General features: G+C 42.8%; 1 protein-coding gene and 1 long non-coding RNA gene across 2 annotated transcripts in view; one reads left to right on the top strand and one right to left on the bottom strand.

The window, feature by feature from the left end:
• LOC111146907 (RUN and cysteine rich domain containing beclin 1 interacting protein like) overlaps positions 1-9,000 on the bottom strand; it is a 40,319-nt gene extending 31,319 nt beyond the window's left edge. The window contains exon 1 of the mRNA XM_022502659.1: positions 7,928-9,000. The gene's annotated coding sequence lies outside the window, so the exon portion shown is untranslated. The remainder of the gene's footprint in view (positions 1-7,927) is intronic.
• LOC111146908 overlaps positions 6,175-24,502 on the top strand; it is a 35,937-nt gene continuing 17,609 nt past the window's right edge. Inside the window, exons 1-2 of the long non-coding RNA XR_002640570.1 lie at positions 6,175-6,427; positions 10,514-10,700. This is a non-coding gene — a long non-coding RNA (uncharacterized LOC111146908). The remainder of the gene's footprint in view (positions 6,428-10,513; positions 10,701-24,502) is intronic.

Raw genomic sequence — 24,502 nt, 5'->3', positions numbered from 1 at the left:
TTTCCTGATCTACTTCCCTTCAAGCTTAGACTTTAAACAGACTCACACTATCACTTACCAAACAGAAACCAGTCAAGCGACTCCACAGCTTCCACAAAGCGGCCAGGAATCAGAGCAAACCGCCATTTTCCGACAGCTACAAGGTTACCACCACTGAATGACACATGATGAACTCTGTGTTCTAACATGAAGAGCACCCGGAAGGTGACAGAGCTATATTGCAACAGTGGCAGTGGCATCCCAGGGACTCCAACCTGACCAACTTGACCTTCGACAATGACCCTTAATTTTGAAAGTCTGCTGTCAAAAGAACACCAGGGAAGGACAGAAAGCAATTATGACAAATGGGTGGGGTGAGAAGGGGAAGACCCAACAAAGGCAAAGACCAAGGAACATAGATATTTTGCCTAAGAAAACTGCAAGGTTGCCCAAGATACACAAATGACTAACTTCCTGTGGTCTGTGTATGTCACACTTAACCACTCTCATTCTACGTGATGATAACATGAATTATGTCAGGTTTTACTATGCTGATTTGGGAACTGAAATAAAGAACGTTAGGGGACTTGCCCAAAGCCTTACCATGAATAACTACCAGACATAAAACAAAAAACCAAAAGTCTGACCTGATCCAAAGCTCCTTCCAGTGATATTTACATGTGCCATTTGGGCTCAAATTAGGATGTTTGCAATTTCACTGGCAAAGTAATTTTAAGAATTTTCCCATGAGAGCTGTCACAAAATGAAGGATTAAGAACCAAGCCACTATACTTGCTTCCATGTTTTTAGAACACTGTGCCTGGAATTTTATATCTATTTGTAAAAAACAAACAAAATTATTGTACCTACATCTCCAGTATGGGACTATTTATTTATAAACCTTATATGTGCACAGCTATTCTAATATATCATGTAACTTAAAAATTCATGAAAATAGCATTTTGTTCTTTCTTCCAATAAATCATCTTGTATTCTAAAGGTACCTACCACCATACAAATAATGGTTTAGTTTATACCTTCTATATAAAAACCAATGATAAAAAAATTATCTATCCATGAATATTAGACAACTGAATAAGACTTACAAAAAAATATTAATACAAACATTCACCCACAGTAAGGGTAGGCACCTACCGTTAAATGATGGCAAGTCTCCCAAGTTTGGGCAAAATAAAATAGGGAGCCATGTCGAAAAACAGTCTGGCAGTTCCTCAAATGGTTCAACATACAGTTACTATTTGATCTAGCAATTCCTCTCCTGGGTATATGCCCAAGAGAACGAAAGCAGATGTTCACACAAGCACTTGTACACAAATGTGAATGGGAGCATGATTCACAATAGCCAAAAAGTGGAAAATTCCATCCCCAATGTCCATCAACTGACGGAGGGGTAAGCAAAGTGTGTGACCACCAAACAATGCAGTACTATTCGGCCACAGTAAGAACTGAGACATGCCGCAGCATGGGTGAGCCCTGAAAACGTTATACAAAGTGAAACAGCCAGTCACGAAAGATATTTCATATTGATAGATACTTCTTTTTAACGAAATGTCAAGTATAAGTAAATCCATAGAGACAGAACATAGATTAGTGGAGGAAGGAGGGAATGAGAACATAAAGAGTGATAACTAAAGGGTACAGGGTACATTTTTGAGGCTCTAAATGTTCTAAAATTAACTGTGGCAATGATGACACATATCTGTGAATATACTAAAACCACTGAACTGTACACTTTAAAAGTGGCATTTTTTTAGAGATATATTTATTTGTTTGAGAGGGGGAAGACAGAGGAAGAGGGAGAGAATACCAAGCAGATGCCAAGCTGAGCATGGAACCCGAGGCGGAGCTCGATTCCATGACCCTGAGGTCACAACCTGAGCTGAAACCAAGAGTTGGATGCTTAACCAACCGAGCCAGCCCAGCACCCCTGAACTGTACACTTTAAATGGGTGAATTGTATGTTATGTGAACTCTAGCTCCATCTCAATAATGCTGTCCAAAAAAATGAAGTGGGAAGAAGTTCCCATCTCCCTTCTAAAAAGATCTAGGAAGCCTAGAGAGCACTGGTATGGCATGGGCTCGGGGGCTCAGAGGACAACTGACTGTAAGTCAGGCTGCAAACACAGGCACTGGAAGTGAAGGGAAAAATAGAGCATAGATAAAGGGAATACAGAATATGGGTGCCTAAAGTAGGTACAGAGAGGAAAGGGGAAGTAGAAGTGAAATTGCCACCACTGACCTATCTGGAAAAAGAAAAGAGGAAAAAAACAAAAACCAATGGCTGGTAAAGACGACATCATGAATGTGATGGCAACCAGCAATGGGGCACCAGTCGCTGGACCCTACACAATGGTCCAGACATCGACATCCCCATCTTGAAACTAGCACTGAGAGGGAGGTTCTGCTGGTCCCAATTTACAGATGGGAAACAAAATCAACACAGTTAAGTATTGTGCTTCTGTTTTTAATTTTTTTCAAAAGATTTTATTTTTTTATTTGACAGAGATCACAAGTAGGCAGAGAGGCCAGCGGGGGGGTGAGTGGGCAGGGTCCCCACTGAGCAGGAGAGCCTGATGTGGGACTCGATTCCAGGACCCTGAGATCATGACATGAGCTGAAGGCAGAGGCTTAACCCACTGAGCCACCCAGGCACCCCAAGTATTGTGCTTCTGTATGATTAAGTGCCTATCCTTGAGAAGTATATACAGACGTATGTAAAAATCATTGATAGAATTTCTGACATCTGCTTTGAAATAATCCAGTGGGAAGTGCCAGCAGAAGTTATGGGTGAAACCCAATTGGCCATGTCGAGAATTGTTGAAAATGGGAGAAGTGTACATGTACTGATCCCTTTACTTCTCGTTTGAAATTTTCCATAAGCAAACTCCCTAGGTAAAAGCTAAAAAACAAAAACAAAAACAGGGGTGCCGGGGTGGCTTAGTCAGTTAAGCATCTAACTCTTGATTTTGGTTCAGATCTTGATCCCAGGGTTGTGAGATGGAGCCCAGGGTTGTGAGATCAAGACCCTGGTAGGGTTCCACACTGGGCCTGGAGTCTGCTTGAGCTTCTCTCTCTCCTTCTGCCCATCCCCCACCCCGTCTTGCACATGTGTGTGCCCTCTCTCTCTCTCAAAAAAAAAAAAAAAAAGTTTAAGAAAACAAATTAAAGGGGTGCCTGGGTTTCTCAGTTGGTTAAGCAGCTGCCTTCATCTCAGGTCATGATCCCAGGGTCCTGGGACTGAACCCCACATCTGACTCCTTCCTCAACAGGGCGCCTACTTCCCCCTCTGCCTGCCTGCTGCTCCCCCTGCTTGTGCGCTCTCTCTCTATCTCTTTGTGTGTCAAACAAATAAATAAAATCTTTAAAAAAAAAAAGAAAAATTCCATCAACAGATGAATCCATAAAGAAGTTGTATAGATATATAATGGAATATTAAGCAGCCATCAAAAATAACATGTTGTCATTTGCAATGATGTGGGTGGAACTAGAAGGTATTATGCTAAGTGAAATAAGTCAATCAGAGAAAGACAATGATATGACCTCACTCATATGTGGAATTTAAGAAACAAAACAAAGGATCATAGGGGAAGAGAGGAAAAAATAAAACAAGATGAAACCAGAGAGGGAGATGAGACCTAAGAGACTCTTAATCATGGGGAACAAACTGGGGCAAACTGAGAGTTGCTGGAGGGGAGGGGCTTGGGTGACGGATATTAAGGAGGGCACATGAAGTAATGAGCACTGGGTATTACATAAGACTAATGAATCACTGACCTCTACCTGTGAAACCAATAATACATTACATGTTAATTAACTGAATTTTAATTTAAAAAATTAAAAACAAAAAAGTTTTAAATTAAAAAAAAAAAGAAAAACTTCAACATTGCTGTATCTGTCCATGTAACCTTGAGTTACCTCTCTGACCTACTTCTCTACTACCTCTACATTCCTACACCTCTATACACTTCTGCACCCCTGCATCCCCCTATAAGCTTCTACTTGCACTCACTTCTTTATTCAAATTTGCCATTGGAATGAGACTTTCCTCATCACCCTTTTTAAAACTTCATCCCTAAAATATACACTATCCTGGTTTACTTCCCTATTTTTTATTTTTTATTTTTTTATTTTTTTTTTGCCCCAGAGCACTCGTCTTCTATTATCTTAGCCATCATCATCAGTTCCTAACTAACACTTACACAGCATTTACTATGGGCCTGGCCCTGTTCTAGACTTTTCTACACACACACACATACTTGATCCTTCTAACAATCTACGAGGTAGCTATAACAACACTAGGACCCGAGGCATAGCTTGAAACTGGAGCATTTCACACCCAGGCAGTCTTGCTTCCAAGTTCACATTCTTACCTGCAACAGTGCAGGGATGAGGGAAAGACCTTTAAATCTCATGGATCCAAACATCTCTCCAGAATATCAAAATTTATCAAGCACGAAGGGGCTGCTGGCAATGTCAGTGACATGGGCATGCTTATACCTCCCTGGGCCCCAATCCCCACAGGGACCAAGAGTTTAAACTAAGAATGAGACCAAAACCAAAACCAACCAAAAAAAAAAAAAAAAACCATTTTATATATGTCGTAGGACAGTTGAAATGATTAGACAATTGAGCCATATTGCTTAAAATACCCTCAAAATGTGCATAAACCAAAGTTCAACTCTCCTGACCCATCATATTTAAAATGGCCATCCTCAAGTTAGCTTCTAAGAATAATCTCCAAATAAAGAAAGAGAGAATAAGGAAGTACATTACATGTTATTTCCTGCACAGTTGTTTTCTGACCCACTACAAGTTGCTGAAATAAAAGAATGTGGAAGAGTTTAAGGCCACCCCAACCTCTGGTCTTTAGCTCCTGAAATCAACAAGATGAAAGCATCTGCTGGTCATGGGTGACCTGCCCAAAAAAACTTTGAGGTCTAATTTACACTTATCTCTTTAAGTGTAAAACTAAGGATCCAAGAACAGAACTAAAGTTTTTTTTTTTTTAAATAATTTCCAAACATTAATTGTTGGGCAGATCACATTGAAGTGTGTAGATTAGTTTGGCTTTTTCCCCTTTGTCATGTTCCAGCCTATGTTGAGAACAGCAAAAACACTTGTCTCTGAAACTTCCTTTTACATAGAAAGTGTAGACTAGACTTTTAGGAATCATTTCTGCAGTTTGTTACATACTGGAAATGTTTCTCTTTCACAGTTCACACTTCATGTTCCAGTGAGAACTACAGCCTCCGTTCAATATTCAATAGGATTATTGAGATTATTTTGTGGATGAGAAAACTGGGGCCCAGAGAAAGGAAGTAACGTGAAGCCCACACAGCAATTCAACAGCAAGCTCAGCCCTAGGACGTGGAACCTGGCTCCAGAGCCCGCCATCTCTCCCTCATGCTGCTGTATGTGTGGGATAAAACACAGTGCAGAAGTTAAGAAAAAAACACCAGGGTCCTAATCAAATGTAATTTTTATGCCAACCTGAGAAACTCCTTACTTACTAGCTGTGTGACCTTGGATAAGGCATTTAACCTCTCTGTGCTTCAGTTTCTTTAAGGACTGTTGTGAGAACTAAATGAATTCTCAATCTGGCACACAATATTCAACACCATCAGTGTTATTTTAGAAAAACTTCCAGTTCCGTTCACCACAGCACAACTAAGGAGACCTAGTTTTATTACCCCACTTCGTAAATGAGTCACCTCTCAACTACTTTTAATTAAAACGAAAAACCAGTCAGAGAGCTTGGTGACCTTGACAAGCTTACCTTATTTATCTTTTTAGAAAAGATACATACAATAAAACACACAGGCATTAGTATTGCTCACGTTTATAATGGCTAGAAGATTGGACATGCTTATTTAAAAGGAACTGCTTAAATTCTAACGGTAACACAACCAACCCTGTGACTCTTTTCCTTTCCATATCAGAAATATGGATCTAAATTTAGTAACAAGGGAAACTATTTAAATTTGGCAATGCTATTATTTGTGTGCCCCAGAGGGGTGGAGAAAACCTGCGAGCAAGCAACTGTACTCTTTTCTCTAGCTCTTTACTTATCTTCCTCTAAAGATCATTTGAATTGAAATGCTGATTTTTGCATATTTATCCTTGGCCCTGACAGAGTCTTCCCGTATCAGAAAACAAGAACTCCAACTTCAGAAAGCGAAGGTTTTCAGAGTTAAATGTTCTCATGAAGAGCATGGCAAATCAAATCTAACGCTCCCCCCACCTCCACTGGTCACTACCAATTTTCCTCAACTTTCTTAGCATCTCCCTCAGGCCCTAAAGAAGAGGAGGAAAGCAAAGTTCCTGTCTCCTGATGTCACACTGTGATGCGCAGTGTAAGGTAGTCGTGCTGGGAAGAAGAACTACCACAACACACCGAGAAACAGACGCATCCCGACATTTTGGACAGGTAAGCAGGAAAATGCCTGCACTTCCCCGCTGCCTTAAGTCCCCTCCAAATGAGGTTCTGCTGGCGGCCAGGAGGGAGGTGTGGGGAGCAATGCGGTGATAACCGTCATTTACAGAAACCACTCTACATACTTCTCAAAACACTCCCCTCCCTCTTTACAAATCATCCAATGTGGTAGGGCAGGGATTATCGCTCCACTTCTCACACAAGCAAACAGATTCCATGAGGTTTCTTGACTTGCCAAAACTTCACTGCTATTCGGCCTGAGGACAGAGTATAGGAAACTTGAATTTGCTGACCCTCAGCCCTCTGAACTTTCCCACCCCATCTGCAATTCAAACATCCTTCCAAGTTCCACGGCAATCACGTAGTAAGCACAGTTCTGGAATATGCCCCTCCCTGCTAGTCTTAATTTCCATTTAGGGCCGAACAACCCTTCTTCCGAAGGTTCTCCACGTTCTCCAAGCTGACAGCATCAGTAGTCGCAGGCGGTGGGGGTAGCAAACCTCCCCGCGCAGCGACAGGCAGGCTGGAGGGGGCGGGGGTGAAATGCAGCAATTCCGCTTTTCCCGCTGCAATCTCAGCAGGTGGACTTGACGTGGGCGCTCGACCACCCAATATGCCGCGCTCTCCCCCTCTCACCTAGCTCGGAGAAGTAGCAAAAAGTTTGGCTTTTGCCACCAGCTATCCCTAGGTTTGGGTGTGTTGGGGAGGAGCTCCTCCGCGGGCCTTCGCCATCTGTGTGCGCGCTTTGGGGGAACCGAGAAAAGCCAACGCGCTGGGAACACAGAGCCTGGGTCCACGCAGGGTGCAGGCTCTGTGCTCCCTGAAAGTCGCCAAGCGATAAAGTGCCTGAAGGTCCCGCTCCCGAGCCTTCCGGATCCAAGCCGAGCTCACGGTCCCTCCCTTTTGCAAGTGAGTTCCATAAAAACCCTCCACCCCCTGCAGAGGAGCCCCTTCCTACGTTTCCCCCAGGGGCCTCTGCACTACCCTGCCCAGGCAGGGCCCCCCGACTCGCGCAAAGCCTCTCTTGAGCCCCTCACGCCACCTCACCTCTCCAGCAGCCTCGCCCCGCCGGCGTGCCCCTGCCTCGGGCTCCCCTCGTACACCCCCGCTCCGACAGCCTCCCCCCGCCGGCGTGCCCCCACCCCGGGCTCCCGTTGCGCCCCCGGCCCGGGCCGCCGCCTCACCCCAGCTCGCCAGGTGAGCGCGGCGCGTGGGCTCCAGCTCAAGCGGATCGGCGTTGCCAGGTCAGCGCGCGCCGCCGCGGCGGAAAGAGGGCGCGCGGAGGGGGAAGCGGCGCCCTGACGCTGCCACGCCACCACCACCCCACCCCCCGCCAAAATCCCGGGCTCCCGCCGCAATCCGAGAAGGCCCCTGGGGGAAGCGAAGCGCCGCTCCCGAGCCTGCGGCTTGCTGGGAGACGCGGAGGACGCGAGCCGGCACGACCTGGGGCCCCCGCACTGCTCCAGCCCCCACGCCCGTGTCCCCGGCGCCCACCTCCGAGCCCTCGGTGACCGCGGGCTGGGACAGCCGGGAGCAGCCGGGCTCCCCTCTCCCCGGGGTCCTCCCCGAAATCAGGACCTGCCTTCGCTGGGGGCCCAGACGCAGCCGCGCTGTCGGGGGCTGAAACACGAGAGGAAAACGCAGACCTGGAGGACGACGAATTCCGGGCCCCAGACGCCCCAAGCGGCGGTCTTAGCATCCGTGCAACTGCCTGAAATGGGGAACGGTCCTCCTGAATCGTTGGGATTTGTCTGCATAGTACTCTGCGCGCCCCCGCGGGGGCCTAAAACTTAACCCGAGCGTGACCTCAGCTGGCTGCTCCACGGGGAGTCCCACTCCGAGGACTTTACTGGAATTCGTCCCACCCCATCATCACCTTGTATTCTTGAGGCGAGGGTTTGCTGTCCCATCACAGCTATGCTGCGGGGGTCGAATCCAGATCCAGGTGGATGCTGGGGAGAAGCTGCCAACCAAAACAAAGTTTCCACCATTAGAAACCAAAGCCTTGACTTAGTTTCCTAGGGCAGAGTGCACGACGTCCCTTCGCCCCTAGGGAGCTTGGGCGCACTCCAGCAGCGCCCCAGTCTCTCTTGGGGAAGGAATCTCAGAGTTGCCTATCCCCATAACAACAGGTAGGTGAGTTTGTCTGGGATTACTTAAAAGAATAACTTCTGCGGGGATAAAACCAACAGCATCGTACCCGCCTTAGTTGCTTGGCTTTGTCCTGTGTCACTTCTAGGTTGTGGAACCAAGTCACAGGTGTGTTGGCCTTTATGTGCTGGAAGGTTCTCTGGAACACCCCCTCCCTGGCACTTCCTAGATGGAGTGGCTAAGGGACAGCTCCAGGCGGTCTCTGCTCTCTCAGAAGGCCTATCTTCTGATGGGATCCAGTAGGATCCAGTATCAAAGCCAGTTGATAAACTAGCTGTCAACCACCCCACCTTTGCTGACCACTGCCTGTTTGGAGACCAGAGTTGTTTGGACCTGAAAGGACTGTGGATTTTGGGGGTTCTGTCTCAGGAATTCAGATGGGCTGAAGGCAGACTGGGAAGGGCTTACATTAAACTGGAAGGAAGGAAGGGAGGAAGGAAGGAAGAGAGGAAGGGAGGAAGGAAGAGAGGAAGGGAGGGATGAGGAGGAGGAAGGAAGGGAGGTGAAAGGATGGAGGGTTGTCAATGAGTGCAGCTCTCCTATGTACCAGATACTTTTCCAAATTATTTTGAGTTATCCTATCAACATTCCTGCAAATAACAAATCATCTGCTTCTATTTCACAAAGGAGAAATCTGTGTCGTAAAGAGGTTAAGTTACTTGCCCAAGGTCACACAGCCAGTAAAGCACAGTCAGACTTTAAAGATCAGTGTCTCAGGGCGCCTGGGTGGCTCAGTGGGTTAAAGCCTCTGCCTTCGGCTCAGGTCCTCATCTCAGGATGCTGGGATAGAGCCCCACATCGGGCTCTCTGCTCAGCGGGGAGCCTGCTTCCTCCTCTCTCTCTGCCTGCTTCTCTGCCTACTTGTGATCTCTGTCAAATAAATAAATAAAATCTTTGAAAAAAAATAAATAAAGACCAGTGTCTCTAACACCAAACCCTGTGACCATTTTCCACTATGTTACTAGCAAGACACAGAAAAATAATGAAATCAAGGGGTAAAGCAAAAGCTTTCCCAGGAATATATAAAAAAGGAGAGGGATCAAGAGGAAGAGGAGAGAAAGAATGTTATGCAAAGTAAATCAGTCAACTGGTCAAGAAAAAGTCAAAATACAAAAAGCAAACTGTACTAGGTGGTAGCCTGGACAAGTCCAAGACCAGAAAAGCGTTCTTGTAATGGCACTAGAGGAATTTAGACCAAGATGGTAAGATTTGGTCAGTTCCCTTTGAAGTCACTTTAACATCATCTTCACCAATAGGTGAATAGGCTGGCCTACGGCCTGTTATGCAGACATCCTATAAATTTGGACATACATATTCACCAGACACAGATAAGGAGGTGCATCTCCTGGAAGAGTGTCTCTACAATTTAGAAAGAAAGCTCAAGGACAGATTTCTTTTCAAATAAACACTCACTGGAAACCTACTGTCCCCTCTAGGATTAGAATTCTGGAAGTAGAATTTCCCAAGTATTAAATGCTGAGGATGGGCTTTCCAAGACTGCCTAGCCAATTGTTTGTTTCTGAGAAAGTTACTGATAAGTACTAGCCAAAAACCACTCTGGAAAAGCAGAGGCTGGTTTTCTTTTTCATGGGGAACGTCATCTTCCAGGTCACAGGATGCTCCCCTCCCCAGGGCCCAAGGGCAGTGAAAGCCTCAGGAACAACTCACCACTTCAGCTGGTCAGGATTGTTCCCAGTACCCATTGGTCACACACAAGGCTCCATTGTGGCCAAGACAGCCTCATAGGAGACTAGAGGCCTGGCAGCTGCCTGCCCCAACCCAGCCAGACCTCACAAGAGCATAAAGTTTACTGTTTCAACTACTTGTAGGTATACAATTCAGTGCCATTAAGTCTGTTTGCAATAATGTGCAACCATCACCACTATCCATGATTTGTGCCATGAGTGGGGATGCGACCCTGTTTTTCAGCTCAGCTAACGAAGTCAGCAAAGGAGAAACCAGTCTCTGGGCAAAACAGGAGGGAAACAAGATGAGTAGCATCATCAGCTCTGGAGAGGAGCCTAGTGATACCACAACGATGGACATTCAGGGAAGGAAGGATGATCCCACAGTGGCAGGGAAGTCAACACATGCAACAGGGAGTAAAAGACCCAAGGTAAGCTGCATTTGGCTTATCTCACTTTCTTTTCCTCCTTTCTGTCTGTCGGAAACATCCGCTATCCACAAGAGGACAAATTCATACGATGACACGTACATGAGGAACCTAAACAGGCAAATTCTTCGAGGCCGAAAATAAAATAGAGGATACTAGGGACTGGAGGAGGAGAAATGGGGAATTAGTGTTTTATGGGTGCACTTTCTGTTTGGGATGAGAAGAAAGTTCTGGAGATGGATAGTGGTGATGGTTGCACATATTTGCAAATGGACTTAATGGCACTGAAGTGTATACCTACAAGTAGTTGAAACAGTAAACTTTATGCTCTGTATATTTTACCATAATAAACTATATATGTATGTGTGCATGCATGTAAATATATATTGAAAATATATGTATTATAATGTTATATATATGTAATGTGTATTCTAAGTATAATATGTGTTATAGTAAAAATACATATTATATATAAGTATATATATTACATATATGTATTTAAGATCTATTATCATGATGTAATACTTCTTTGGAGTAAAAGCCCAAGTGAAAGCAATGTGCTAAGAGATGGGTTCTGCCCATGGAAACTCATTTATTTTTTTAAATTGACGTATAATGTATTATTTGCTTCAGGGGTACAGGTCTGTGATTCATTAGTCTTACACAATTCACAGCACTCACCATAGCACCCTCCCCAATGTCCATAACCCAACCACCCTATCCCTCCCTCCCACTCCCCAGCAACCCTGAGTTTGTTTCCTGAGATTGAGTCTTTTATAGTTTGTCTCCCTCTCTGGTTTCATCTTATTTCATTTTCCCCTCTCTTTCCCTACGATCCTCTGTCTTGTTTCTCTAATTCCTCATATCAGTGAGATCATATGTTAACTGTCTTTCTCTGATTAACTTATTTCACTTAGCATAATACCCTCTAGTTCCATTCATATTGTTGCAAATGGCAAGATTTCGGGTTTTTTGATGACTGCATAATATTCCGTTGTATTACATATCACATCTTCTTTATCCATTCTTCTGTTGATGGACATCTAGGTTCTTTCCATAGTTTGGCTATTGTGGACATTGCTGCTATAAACATTCGGGTGCACGTGCCTCTTCGGATCACTACATTTGTACCTTTAGGTTAAATACCCAGTAGTGCAATTGCTGGCCATAGGGTAGCTCTATTTTCATCTTTTTGAGGAACTTCCACGCTGTTTTCCAGAGTGGCTGCACCAGCTTGCATTCCCACCAGCTGTGAAGGAGGGTTCCCCTTTCTCCGCATCCTCGCCAACACCTGTAGTTTCCTGACTTGTTAATTTTAGCCATTCTGACTGGGGTGAGGTGGTTTCTCACTGTGGTTTTGATGCGTATTTCCCTGATGCTTGGTGATGTTGAGCACTTTTTCATGTGTCTCTGTTGGCCATTTGGATGTCTTCTTGCAGAAACATCGATTCATGTCTTCTACCTGTTTTGTCTCGCCTCATTTTGCTTTCCTTTAGGGGTGGCAGGGCCTAGCTTTGGAGTTGTTTGCACTCCTCCTTGAGAAGGAAGAATAATCCTGCCATTTTACTACTTGCTTCTGCTGGTGGAAGGTAGCTTGGGGTCTGCGGAGTGCATATTCAGAAATGCCACCTCCTGCAAGAGGCTCCTTACCTTTCAGAGAGAAAGGAAGCTGACACAGGTTTTAAAAAAAACAACAACAACAAACTAAATTTAACCGAGTACATTTAAAGATCTAATTTACTTGATTCAATGATTTGCGAATCAGGCAGCAGCCTCTCCTGCAAAGAGAAGGGAGCTCTGAGTCTGGATGAAATTAGAAGGTTTTTTTTTTTTTTTTTTAAATTAATTAATTTATTTATTTTTTAAACATATAATATCTTTTTATCCCCAGGGGTACAGGTCTGTGAATCGCCAGGTTTACACACTTCACGGCACTCACCATACAACTTCCCCTCCCCAAGGTCCATAACCCCCCCCCCACCCCCCCTCCCCCAATTAACCCTCAGTTTGTTTTGTGAGATTAAGAGTCACTTATGGTTTGTCTCCCTCCCAATCCCATCTTGTTTCATTTACTCTTCTCCTACCCCCTTAACCCCCCATGTTGCATCTCCTCTCCCTCATATCAGGGAGATCATATGATAGTTGTCTTTCTCCGATTGACTTATTTCACTAAGCATGATACCCTCTAGTTCCATCCACGTCGTCGCAAATGGCAAGATTTCATTTCTTTTGATGGCTGCATAGTATTCCATTGTGTATATATACCACATCTTCTTTATCCATTCGTCTGTTGATGGACATCTAGGTTCTTTCCATAGTTTGGCTATTGTAGACATTGCTGCTATAAACATTCGGGTGCACGTGCCCCTTCGGATCACTACGTTTGTATCTTTAGGGTAAATACCCAGCAGTGCAATTGCTGGGTCATAGGGTAGCTCTATTTTCAACATTTTGAGGAACCTCCATGCTGTTTTCCAGAGTGGTTGCACCAGCTTGCATTCCCACCAACAGTGTAGGAGGGTTCCCCTTTCTCCGCATCCTCGCCAGCATCTGTCATTTCCTGACTTGTTAATTTTAGCCATTCTGACTGGTGTGAGGTGGTATCTCATTGTGGTTTTGATTTGTATTTCCCTGATGCCGAGTGATATGGAGCACTTTTTCATGTGTCTGTTGGCCATCTGGATGTCTTCTTTGCAGAAATGTCTGTTCATGTCCTCTGCCCATTTCTTGATTGGATTATTTGTTCTTTGGAAATTAGAAGGTTTTTAAAGGCAGAACAGCATGGGACAAGGAAGTCAAAGACAAAGGAAGGCTTATTTGCAGCAAGATCACTTTCCTCTGGGAAGAAGGCAGGGACTTCTCATGTAGACTAATCTCACTAGCCCTGCTCAGTTCCTTCCAGATTGACCAGTTGAAGGACACCTTCCCAGGCAGAGCCGAAACCATAATGAAGTCTTGGTTCATTTTCTTCCTCTTGTGGGGGCAAGCGATTCCATTTCAGTCCTGTTCTTCCTTTTGTAACAAGTAAAAGGACTGTGGACTTGGGGGACAATGTTGTTGCTTCCAGCCAACCAGGAATACCAGACACACAACCTCACTGCCTCAGGCACACCCTGACCCCCAAGGTTAGCCTGTTCTAGTGGAAATGACAAGATGAAATGCATGTGCTCTTGGCTGGACAGATAATCAGTAAACCTTGTCCCTTGTCCCCCTCCTCCTCTCCCCAGTACACAGTTCTCACTTTTCTTCTTTGAAGAAGGCCTTAGCTGGGCCAGTAGAACCAGAAGGTTCACCTGTCCTGTGGTCTATTTTCACAAGAAACATGGTATACAAAAAAACTTGGGGTCTTGCATGAGTGCAATGGTACACAGCAATCTGCTGTTAGAGCTAAAAAATATTTTTTATTAACATATAATGTATTATTTGCTTCAGGAGTACAGGTCTGTAAATCATCAGGCTTACATAATTTACAGCACTCACCATAGCACATACCTCTCCAATGTCCATAACCCAGCCACCCTATCCCTCCCTCCAACCCCCCAGCAACCCTCAGTTTGTTTCCTGGGATTGAGTCTCTTACAGTTTGTCTCCCTTCTGATCCCATCTTGTTTCACTTTTTCCATCCCTACTCCCCATGATCCCCACCCTGCCTCTCAAATTGCTTGTATCAGACAGATCATATGATAACTGTCTTTCTCTGACTGACTTATTTCACTTAACATAATACTCTCTAGTTCCATCTACATCGTCGTATATGGCAAGATTTTGGGGGTTTGATGGCTGCATAGTATTCCTGTGTGTGTGTGTGTGTGTGTGTGTGTGTGTGTGTGTGTGTATACATATATATATACCACATCTTCTTTATCCATTCTTCTGTTGATGGACACCTAGGTTCTTTCCATAGTTTGGCTCTTGTGGACATTGCCGCTATAAACATTCGGGTGCATGTGCCTCTTTGGATCGCTACATTTGTATCTTTAGGGTAAATACCCAGTAGTGCGATTGCTGGGTCATAGGGTAGATCTATTTTCAACTCTGAAGAACCTCCCTACTGTTTCCAGACTGGCTGCACCAGCTTGCATTCCCACCAACAGTGTAGGAGGGTTCCCCTTTCTCCACATCCTTGCCAACATCTGTCATTTCCTGACATAAATTTCAGCCATTCTGACTGGTGTGAGGTGGTATCTCACTGTGGTTTTGTTGTGTATTTCCCTTCTGCTGAGTGATGCTGAGCACTTACTCATGTGTCTGTTAGCCATCTGGATGTCTTCTTTACAGAAATGTCTGTTCATGTCTTCTGCCCATTTCTTGATTGGATTATTTGTTCTTTGGGTGTTGAGTTTGATAAGTTCTTTATAGATTTTGGATACTAGCCCTTTATCTGATATGTCATTTGCAAATATCTTCTCCCATTCTGTCAGTTGTCTTTTGGTTTTGTTGACTGTTTGCTGTGCAAAAGCTTTTGATCTTTATAAGTCCCAATAGTTCATTTTTACCCTTGCGTCCCTTGCCTTTGGCAATGTACCTAGGAAGAAGTTGCTGCAGCTAAGGTCAAAGAAGTTGCTGCCTGTGTTCTCCTCAAGGATTTTGATGGATTTCTGTCTCACATAGAGGTTTTTCATCCATTTTGAGTCTATTTTTGTGTGTGGTATGAGGAAATGGTCCAGTTTCATTCTTCTGGATGTGGCTGTCCAATTTTCCCAACACCATTTCTTGAAGAGACTGTCTTTTTTCCATCGTACATTCTTTCCTGCTTTGTCGAAGGTTAGTTAACCATAGAGTTGAGGGTCCATTTCTGGGCTCTCTATTCTGTTTCATTGATCTATGTGTCTGTTTTTATGCCAGTATCATACTGTCTTGATGAGGACAGCTTTGTAATATAGCTCGAAGTCTGGAATGTGATGCCTCCAACTTTAGTTTTCTTTCTCAACATTTCTCTGAATATTCGGTGTCTTTTCTGGTTCCATATAAAGTTTAGGATTATTTGTTCCATTTCTTTGAAAAAAATTGGTGGTATTTTGATAGGGATTGCATTAAATATGTAGATTGCTTTAGGTGGCATAGACGTTTTCACAATATTTGTTCTTCCAATCCATGAGCATGGGAAGTTTTTCCATTTCTTTGTGTCTTCCTCCATTTCTTTCATGAATACTTTATAGTTTTCTGAGCACAGATTCTTTGCCTCTTTGGTTAGGTTTATTGCTAGGTATCTTATGGTTTTGGATGCAGTTATAAATGGGATCGACTTCTTAATTTCTTTCTTCTGTCTTGCTGTTGGTGTATAGAAATGCAATTGATTTCTGTGCATTGATTTTATATCCTGACACTTCATTGAATTCCTGTATGAGTTCTAGCAGTTTTGGCATGGAGTCTTTTGGGTTTTCCACATGAAGTATCATATCATCTGCAAAGAGTGAGAGTTTGACTTCTTTGCCGATTCAGGTGCTTTTTATTTCTGTTGTCTGATTGCTGAAGATAGGACTTCTAGTACTATGTTGAATAGCAGTGGTGATAGTGGACATCTCTGCCATGTTGCTGACCTTAGGGGAAAAGCTCTCAGTTTTTCCCAATTGAGAGTGATATTAGCTGTGGGTTTTTCATAAATGGTTTTATGATAATGAGGAATGTACCTCTATCCTTACACTGTGAAGAGTTTTGATGAAGAAAGGATGCTGTACTTTGTCAAATACTTTTTCAGCATCTATTGAGAGTATCCTATGGTTCTTGTTCTTTCTTTTATTAATGTATTGTATCACATTGATTGATTTGCGGATGTTGAACCAACCTTGCAGCCCAGGAATAAATCCCACTTGGTCATGGTGAATAACCTTTTAATGTACTGTTGGGTCCTATTCATTAGTATTTTGGTGAGAATTTTTGTATCCATGTTCAGGAAGGATATTGGTCTGAAATTTTCCTTTTTGATGGGGTCTTTATCTAGTTTGGGGATCAAGGTAATGCTGGCCTCATAAAATGAGTTTGGAAGTTTTCCTTCCCTTTCTGTTTTTTTGGAACAGTTTCAGGAAAGTAGGTATTAATTCTTCTTTAAATGTTTGGTAGAATTCCCCTAGGAAGCTGTCTGGCCCTGGGCTCTTGTTTTCTGGGAACTTTTTGATGACTGCTTCAATCTCCTTACTGGTTATGGGTCTGTTCAGGTTTTTTATTTCTTTCTGGTTCAGTGTTGGTAGTTTATATGTCTCTAGGAATGCATCCATTTCTTCCAGATTGTCAAATTTGCTGGTGGAGTTGCTCATAATATGTTCTTATAATTGTTTGTATTTCTTTGGTGTTGGTTGTGATTCCTCCTCTTTCATTCATGATTTTATTTATTTGTGTTCTATCTCTTTTCTTTTAGATAAGTCTGGCCAGGGGTTTATCAATCTTATTAATTCTTTCAAAGAACCAGCTCCTAGTTTCATTGATTTGTTCTACTGTTTTTTTGTTTGTTTGTTTGTTTGTTTCTATTTCATTGATTTCTGCTCTGATCTTTATTATTTCTCTTCTCCTGCTGGGTTTAGGCTTTCTTTGCTCTTCTTTCTCTAGCTCCTTTAGGTGTAGTGTTAGGTTGTGTACTTGAGACCTTTCTTGTTTCTTGAGAAAGTCTTGATTGCTATATACTTTCCTCTGAGGACTGCCTTTGCTGTGTCCCAAAGATTTTGAACAGTTGTGTTTTCATTTTCATTTGTTTCCATGAATTTTTTCAATTCTTCTTTAATTTCCTGGTTGATCCATTCATTCTTTAGTAGGATGCTCTTTAGCCTCCATGTATTTGAGTTCTTTCCAACTCTCCTCTTTTGACTGAGTTCTAGTTTCAACGCATTGTGGTCCGAAAAAAATGCCAGGAATGATCCCAATATTTTGGTACCGGTTAAGACCTGATTTGTGACCCAGGATGTGATCTATTCTGCAGAATGTTCCATGTACACTAGAGAAGAATGTGTATTCTGTTGCTTTGGGATGGGATGTTCTGAATATATCTGTGTCTATCTGGTCCAGTGTGTCATTTAAAGCCTTTATTTCCTTTTTGATCTTTTGCTCAGATAATCTGTCCATTTCAGTGAGGGGGGGTGTTAAAGACCCCTACTGTTATTTATTATTATAGATGTGTTTCTTTGATTTTGTTATTAACTGATTTATATAATTGACTGCTCCCATGTTAGGGCATAGATATTTAAAATTGCTAGATCTTCTTGTTGGACAGACCCTTTAAGTATAGTATAGTCATCTCTTATTAAAGGCTTTGGCTTAAAATCTAGTTTATCTGATATAAGGATTGCCACTGCAGCTTCCATTTGATGTCCATTTAGCATGGTAAATTGTTTTCCACCCCCTCACTTTAAATATGGAGGTGTCTTTGGGTCTAAAATTAGTTTCTTGCCGACAGCATATCAATGGGTCTTGTTTTCTCATCCATCTGATATCCTGTGTCCTTTGACTGGGGCATTTAGCCCATTTACATTCAGGGTAACTATTGGAAGATATGACTTTAGTGCCATTGTATTGCCTGTAAGGTGATTATTATTGTATATTGTCTCCGTTCCTTTCTGGTCTGTTTATTTAGGCTCTCTCTTTGCTTAGAGGACCCCTTTAATATTTCCTATTAGTCTGGTTTGGTGTTTACAAATTCTTTAAGTTTTTGTTTGTCCTGGAAGCTTTTTATCTCTCCTTCTATTTTCAATGACAGCCTAGCTGGATATAGTATTCTTGGCTGCATATTTTTCTCGTTTAGTGCCCTGAATATATCATGCTAGTCCTTTCTGGCCTGCCAGCTCTCTGTAGATAGGTCTGTTGCCAATCTAATACTTCTACCATTGTATGTTACAGACTTCTTGTCCTGAACTGCTTTCAGGATTTTCTCTTTGTCTCTGAGACTTGTAAGTTTTACTATTAGATGACGGAGCATGGACCTATTTTTATTGATTAAGAGGGGTTTTCTCCGTGCCTCCTGGATTTTGATGCTCATTCCCTTCATCAAATTAGTGAATTCTCTGCTATAATTTGCTCCAATATACCTTCTGCCCCTCTCTCTCTTTCTTCTTCTTCTGAGATCCCAATTAGTCTAATATTGTTTCATCTTATGGTATTACTTATCTCTCCAATTCTCCCCTCGTGGTCCAGTAGTTGTTTGTCTCTCTGTTGCTCAGCTTTATTCTCCATCATTTGTTCTTCTATATCACTAATTCTCTCTTCTACCTCATTATCCTAGCAGTCATAGCCTCCATTTTTTATTGCATCTCATTAATAGCCTTTTTGATTTCAACTTTGTTAGATTTCGTTCTTTTATTTCTCCAGAAAGGGATTCTCTAGTATCTTCCATGCTTTTTTTTGAGCCCAGCTAGCACCTTGATAATCATCATTCTGAACTTTAGTTCTGACATATTACTAATGTCTGTATTAATTAGGTCCCTAGCTGTCAGTACTGCCTCTTGTTCTTTTTTTTTTTTTGAGGTGAGTTTTTCCACCCTGTCATTTTATCCAGATAAGAACAGATGAATGAGAGAACAAAATACTAAAAGGGTAGCAATGACCCCAGAAAAATATACACTAACCAAATCAGAAATGAGCCAAAACCAGGGGGAGAAAAAGGGTGAAAAAAAGAACATATATATATATATATATATATATATATATATATATATATATATATTTTAAACTGGTGAATAGAACAGAGCCACACACTTGATTTGGGGTATATTTTGGTCTGTTAAAAGAAGCTACTTCCCAAAATTTTAAAGAAAGACAAACTTATATATATACACAAAAATAAGGGTAAACACAATGAATTGATGGAATATGACTGTAAAGATGAAAATTTTAAAAGATTCTAAAAAAGGAATTAATAAGATAAGAAGTTGGTTGGAAAAAGAAAAAAAAAAAGAGGAAAGAATGTGATCAGGCTAGAGACTAGAAAAAAGCCATGTGCTAGATTTCAGGCGTATTTTGATCTATTAGAAGAAACTGTATCCCAAAATTTTAAAGGAAAAAAAAACCCCTATATGTATACAAAAAATAAGGTTAAATACAATGAAGGGATAGAATATGACTATAGCAATGACAATTTAAAAAATATTTTTAAAAAGGTATGATAAAATAGTTTAAAAAGGTTAAAATAGGAAAGAGGGAAAGTTTAAAAATAGAATTAAAAAATAAAATTTAAAAAATTTACCTTTGAAAGACTAAAGAATCATGGGGAAAAAGCCATGAATTCTATGTGTTGCTTTCCCCTAGCTCTGGAGTTCCACAGTTCTCATTAATTGGTGATCTTGGTCTTGGCTGGATGTTCTTCCTGATCTTCTGGGGGAGGGGCCTGTTGCAGTGATTCTCAAATGTTTTTGTGGGAGGTGGAATTGCACTGCCCTTGCTCGGGGCCTGGCTAAGTAATCTGCTTGGGTTCGTTCTCAGGAACTTTTGTTCCCTGAACACTTTCCATAGAGCTCTGGAGGACGGAAATGAAAATGGCAGCCTCCTAATCTCCGGCCCTGTAGGAGCTGAGAGCCCAGGGCTCCACTCCTCAGTGTGCCCTCAGAGAAAAGCAGTCAATCCTTCCCCTCTCCCTGGTTTCCAGCCACGCTCCATGCTCACCTGGCCTGTGACTGAGCATTTCTATCCCTGGCACACAGCCCCCTTTGGAGTCTCCAAAGCCAGCCGATTCCTGCAGTCTGCTCCTGTGCCGCTCCTCCCAGAGGAGGAAGGTGAGTCTCCCTGTATCTGCTACTTGTGGGGTCCCTGATGGAAGAGTAGTGGCCAGCTGTGCCTCAGGTCACGGTGGTTTAAGGTAACTCCAAGCTGAGAGCCCACTGCTCAGCTCTGTCTCTGTAGTCAGCTTTCTCACTCCAATACCAGGGGGCTCTGACACACTCAGACACCCCTGGTCTTTCTGTGACCCTATGGGTCCTGAGACCACACTGTCCCTTCGGGGGCTCCATCCTCCCACTTAGCCTCTGGAGCAATGTCCCTCAGTGGAGCAGACTTCTAAAAGTTCCAGTTTTGTGCTCTGCTGCTTTCTCACTTGTCAGGAGCCAGCCCTTACTCCCGTGGTCTCTCTTTACATACATTGCCTTGGATTCACTTCTCCACACATTCTACCTTCTGGAAAGTGGTCAATTTTCTGTTCCTAGAATTGCTGCATTTCTTCTCTTTGATCTCCTGTTGAGTTTGTAGGTGTTCAGAATGGTTTGATAACTATCTAGCTGAACTCCTGGGACCTGATGATATTTCGGTCTCCTACTCTTCCGCCATCTTGCTCCTCCCCCTCTAGAACAAAAATATTAAGTTTTTTATAATCTGCCTTGCACTCTAGATTGTGGACCCAGGAGGACCTTTGTCCATTCTGAACTTCCTCCCCCACAATCCCCTTCCATGGGCCTGGTCCTGTGCTTCACATGTTTCTGGTGTTCCATGTATTTGTTAACTGCTTGTGTAGCTTGTGGGGTGTGATTTGAATGCCACCCTACAGAAGAGAAAGACATCAGGCTAAGATTATCTCATGCTTGGGAACACTTGAAGCTTCCGACATTCGGTTTCTTAGTCGACATTTAAAGTGTTCTCTACGGTGATCTGAACCCAATTTACAGTCTCTTCTCTTACTCGTGCCTCAATTACCCTAAGACCCTCAATGGTACCAGTTGCTCTGGGAACATCCTTCATATTTTCCTACTTTTATACCCCAAGCCATCTACCACTTATATTTTTCACATTGACCTCTCAGCACTGACCTGATACTTCTGTGTTTCTTGCGTGACATTTCATTAGCCTTTCTGGTAGCCTTCTAGCCATGTTTAGACAATTCCTAAGATCATTTCCACATGGAATGTTTGATAAGGAAAGGCTGAAACACCTAGATTAAATCCTGTGTGGCTGGTAGAAATATTTCTCTATAACTTGGATACCAAAACAAGTTACCTCGTTTAACTAAAATTTTTTCCAAATCAAATTAAGTTGACTCTGTATCCCTACTTGAAAAAGTAGCAAGAAAAATCTGCCATGTGCTGGAGAGCCTCACCCCCACCTTAGAGTTTTTCAAGAGCTCAGGTACCTAGGTAACATCTGAGGAAAGATTTCTGGTTTCTTCCATCAAGGTCACTGCAGAGATTCTCATTTTTGAAAACTACTGATCTGAACAGTCCCATCCCTGTATGTCAAGTGTGGGTGTGAAGATCCTTTGCCAGGCTCTTAGGGATTCAGTCACTCAGCATTCAAATGCTGCCCCTTCAGAGAGTCTGTCCCTCTCTCACAGACCCTCTTTGCCCTTCCCATTTAAAACTAATACACTCTTCTCTTTGAAGAAGCCACTTTCCACTCAGACACCCTCTGCCTCTCTGCTTGACATAACACACAATCACAATTAAGTTAAAAACAAAATCTCCTAATTACACCCTGAGGTACTTAAAGGCCTACTGACCTCCTTCAGGGAGATGGGAGAACCGTGGTCTTGGTCATTTGGATTTTTCTGCAAAGCATGAAGAATAAAACAAATGCATTTTCCAAGAAATTATCACGAACAACAAAATACAAATAAAGTCCTCAATCAATTATTTTGCCACATTAAGTTACAGTCTTTTAATGTGCCAGTAAAGTGAATACCAACCAGCAGCCATTAAGCCATTCAACTTGATTTGATGTTCTAATTTCATGCCCTTCATGCTGGTTTCTATTTAAAAGTAGATTTTCTGTATCAATTTGCCTACAGGCAAGGAAGATGCTGACCAGACATCATGGGCATTCCCACCTACTCGATTCCCCCAAAGTTAAATTTGTCATAGTAAATAGTAATAAATGATCATTCCTCCTTACATAGTAATCTCCAGTGAATTTGATCACTAATTTTAATATTAAATCAACTCCAGCGAGTTGTAAAAGGGAGAGTAATTGTCTCTCAAAGACATCCATATCCTTATCCCCAGAACCTTTTATGTCATGTTACATGGCATCAGGGGAATGTAGGTTGCAGAGAGAATTAAGGTCACTGATCAACTGACTTCGAGATGAGATTATCCCGAACCAATCACATGTCCCAGTGTAATCACAAGGGTGCTTATAAGGAAACAAGGGAGGCAGGAGAGTCCGAGTGATGCAATGGGACAGGGATCCAGCCAGCCATTTTTGGTTTTGAAGATGAAAACAGACTAGGAGCCAAAGAATGAAGGCCGTCTCTAGAAGCTGGAACAGACAAGGAAATAGATTCTTCCGTAGAGCCTCCAGAAGGAACACAGCTCTCCTGACACCTTGATTTTTACTCCGTGAGACCCATTTTAGGCTTTTGACCTCCAGAACTGCGTGATAATAAATTTGTGTTGTTTTAAGTTACAGACCCCAAGAGACTGAGTGATTTTGGTTGCACTGATGAAATGCAGGTTTTGGAGCAGCAAGGCAGTAAACCAAGTGGTTTCCTGGATTCCATTGAAAATATCTTAATTTTTTTCTCTCTAATCATTAAAGTGCTTTGAACATAATAGAAGCTCTTAAAAATATCTGCTGAATAAATAAATTTTGACAAAATATAGAGTCTGTGAGCCACGATTGGTGTATCTTGGATTGCCTGGAACTTCAAGGATAACCATCTCTCTTTTTCTAGCTAGTTGTGAATGAATGCCCCTGCTATCAAGAAATTGGTAGTTAAATTATACCAACTTGAAGTAACAGAGAAATTTGTGAAGATAATACCTGGTTCTCTCTTCTGCTTCCAGAGAAAATGTAGATTCGATTTAAAAATCAACATCAGTCTTAGCAGACAGTAGCGACTTCCCTCACAAAAGGAAGCTTCATTTCTACTCTGTGGTGTGAGGAAGCTCTTCAGGCTGGCTGGTGAGAGAGCCTGTGACATTCTTGTCAACACAGCTGACACCCATATCTCGTACAACATGCAACACTAGGCCTGTTTGCAGGAGAGACAAGTAGATGTTTCAATGAATCATTACAACAGTTGGCCTACTAAAAAGGGCTCCCAAGAGTCCTGTTGGAGTTGGAGCTTCTGTCAGAGAATCAAACCCAGTGTAAACAAAAAGGTCCCTTGAACAATGTCATTAATTGAAAGTTGCTGACTTAAGAGTCCTCCTGGGGAGGCCTCTGCTTCTTGAATTCAGCCACGAACAGAGCTGATGCACTGATCTAGCCATATGCACGTTCACTGGGCTCCTCTGGGCCATGGGGCCACTTTTCTTATGGTCATTGTTCCCAACTCGTGCTGTGTTTCTTTGGCTTTAAGACAGTCCTGTTTCAATGAGCAGAAATAGGTGCAACCCAAAGAAGAAAAAGAAAGCCTAGGAGTTTCCTGTTGCTGCTCTAGGTTGATCTTGGCAGGGAACACAAGAGGGAAGAGGGAAGGGAGGAGGCTGGAGGTGAGAGTCTAAAGCCACATTAAGGTGTTAGAGCCTTAGCCTGAGGGCTGTTCAGAACAGGGTTCTGAACAATGGGACATGATCGGGTTGGGAACCTTGGGGATGTTTGCATTTTCCTTTCTTGCTGATATTAATGTCTTAACTTGTCCAACTTTCATGTGCATGGGAATCCCCTTGAGTGTTGAAAAATGGCAGAGTCTAACCCAGTAGTTCTCAGGCTGAGCCCCAGATGCTACAACAAGCTCTGAGGTGCTACGAGGACTGCTGAGCTGTGGACAACACTTTGAGTAGCAAATCTGAACAGAATCACTTGTAAGCATCCACCATGGAGTTTTTTTCAGAGCCTGGAAAAAGGCAAGGGAGTGGCTGGAGGGCGCACACCAAGCTCTTTTCCATCTTCAAATAGTTCTGTGTTTTCCTGGGGCGACCTAATAGCCTGAGCAGAGAACATTGTGACAACATTCTTCG

The sequence above is a fragment of the Enhydra lutris genome, unplaced genomic scaffold (genome assembly GCF_002288905.1).
Source record: "Enhydra lutris kenyoni isolate GAN:26980312 unplaced genomic scaffold, ASM228890v2 scaffoldscaffold15, whole genome shotgun sequence".
In the NCBI taxonomy this organism is placed as follows: domain Eukaryota; kingdom Metazoa; phylum Chordata; class Mammalia; order Carnivora; family Mustelidae; genus Enhydra; species Enhydra lutris.
Note: the sequence above shows the minus strand (reverse complement) of the source record. Positions and strands in the feature narration are given on the sequence as shown.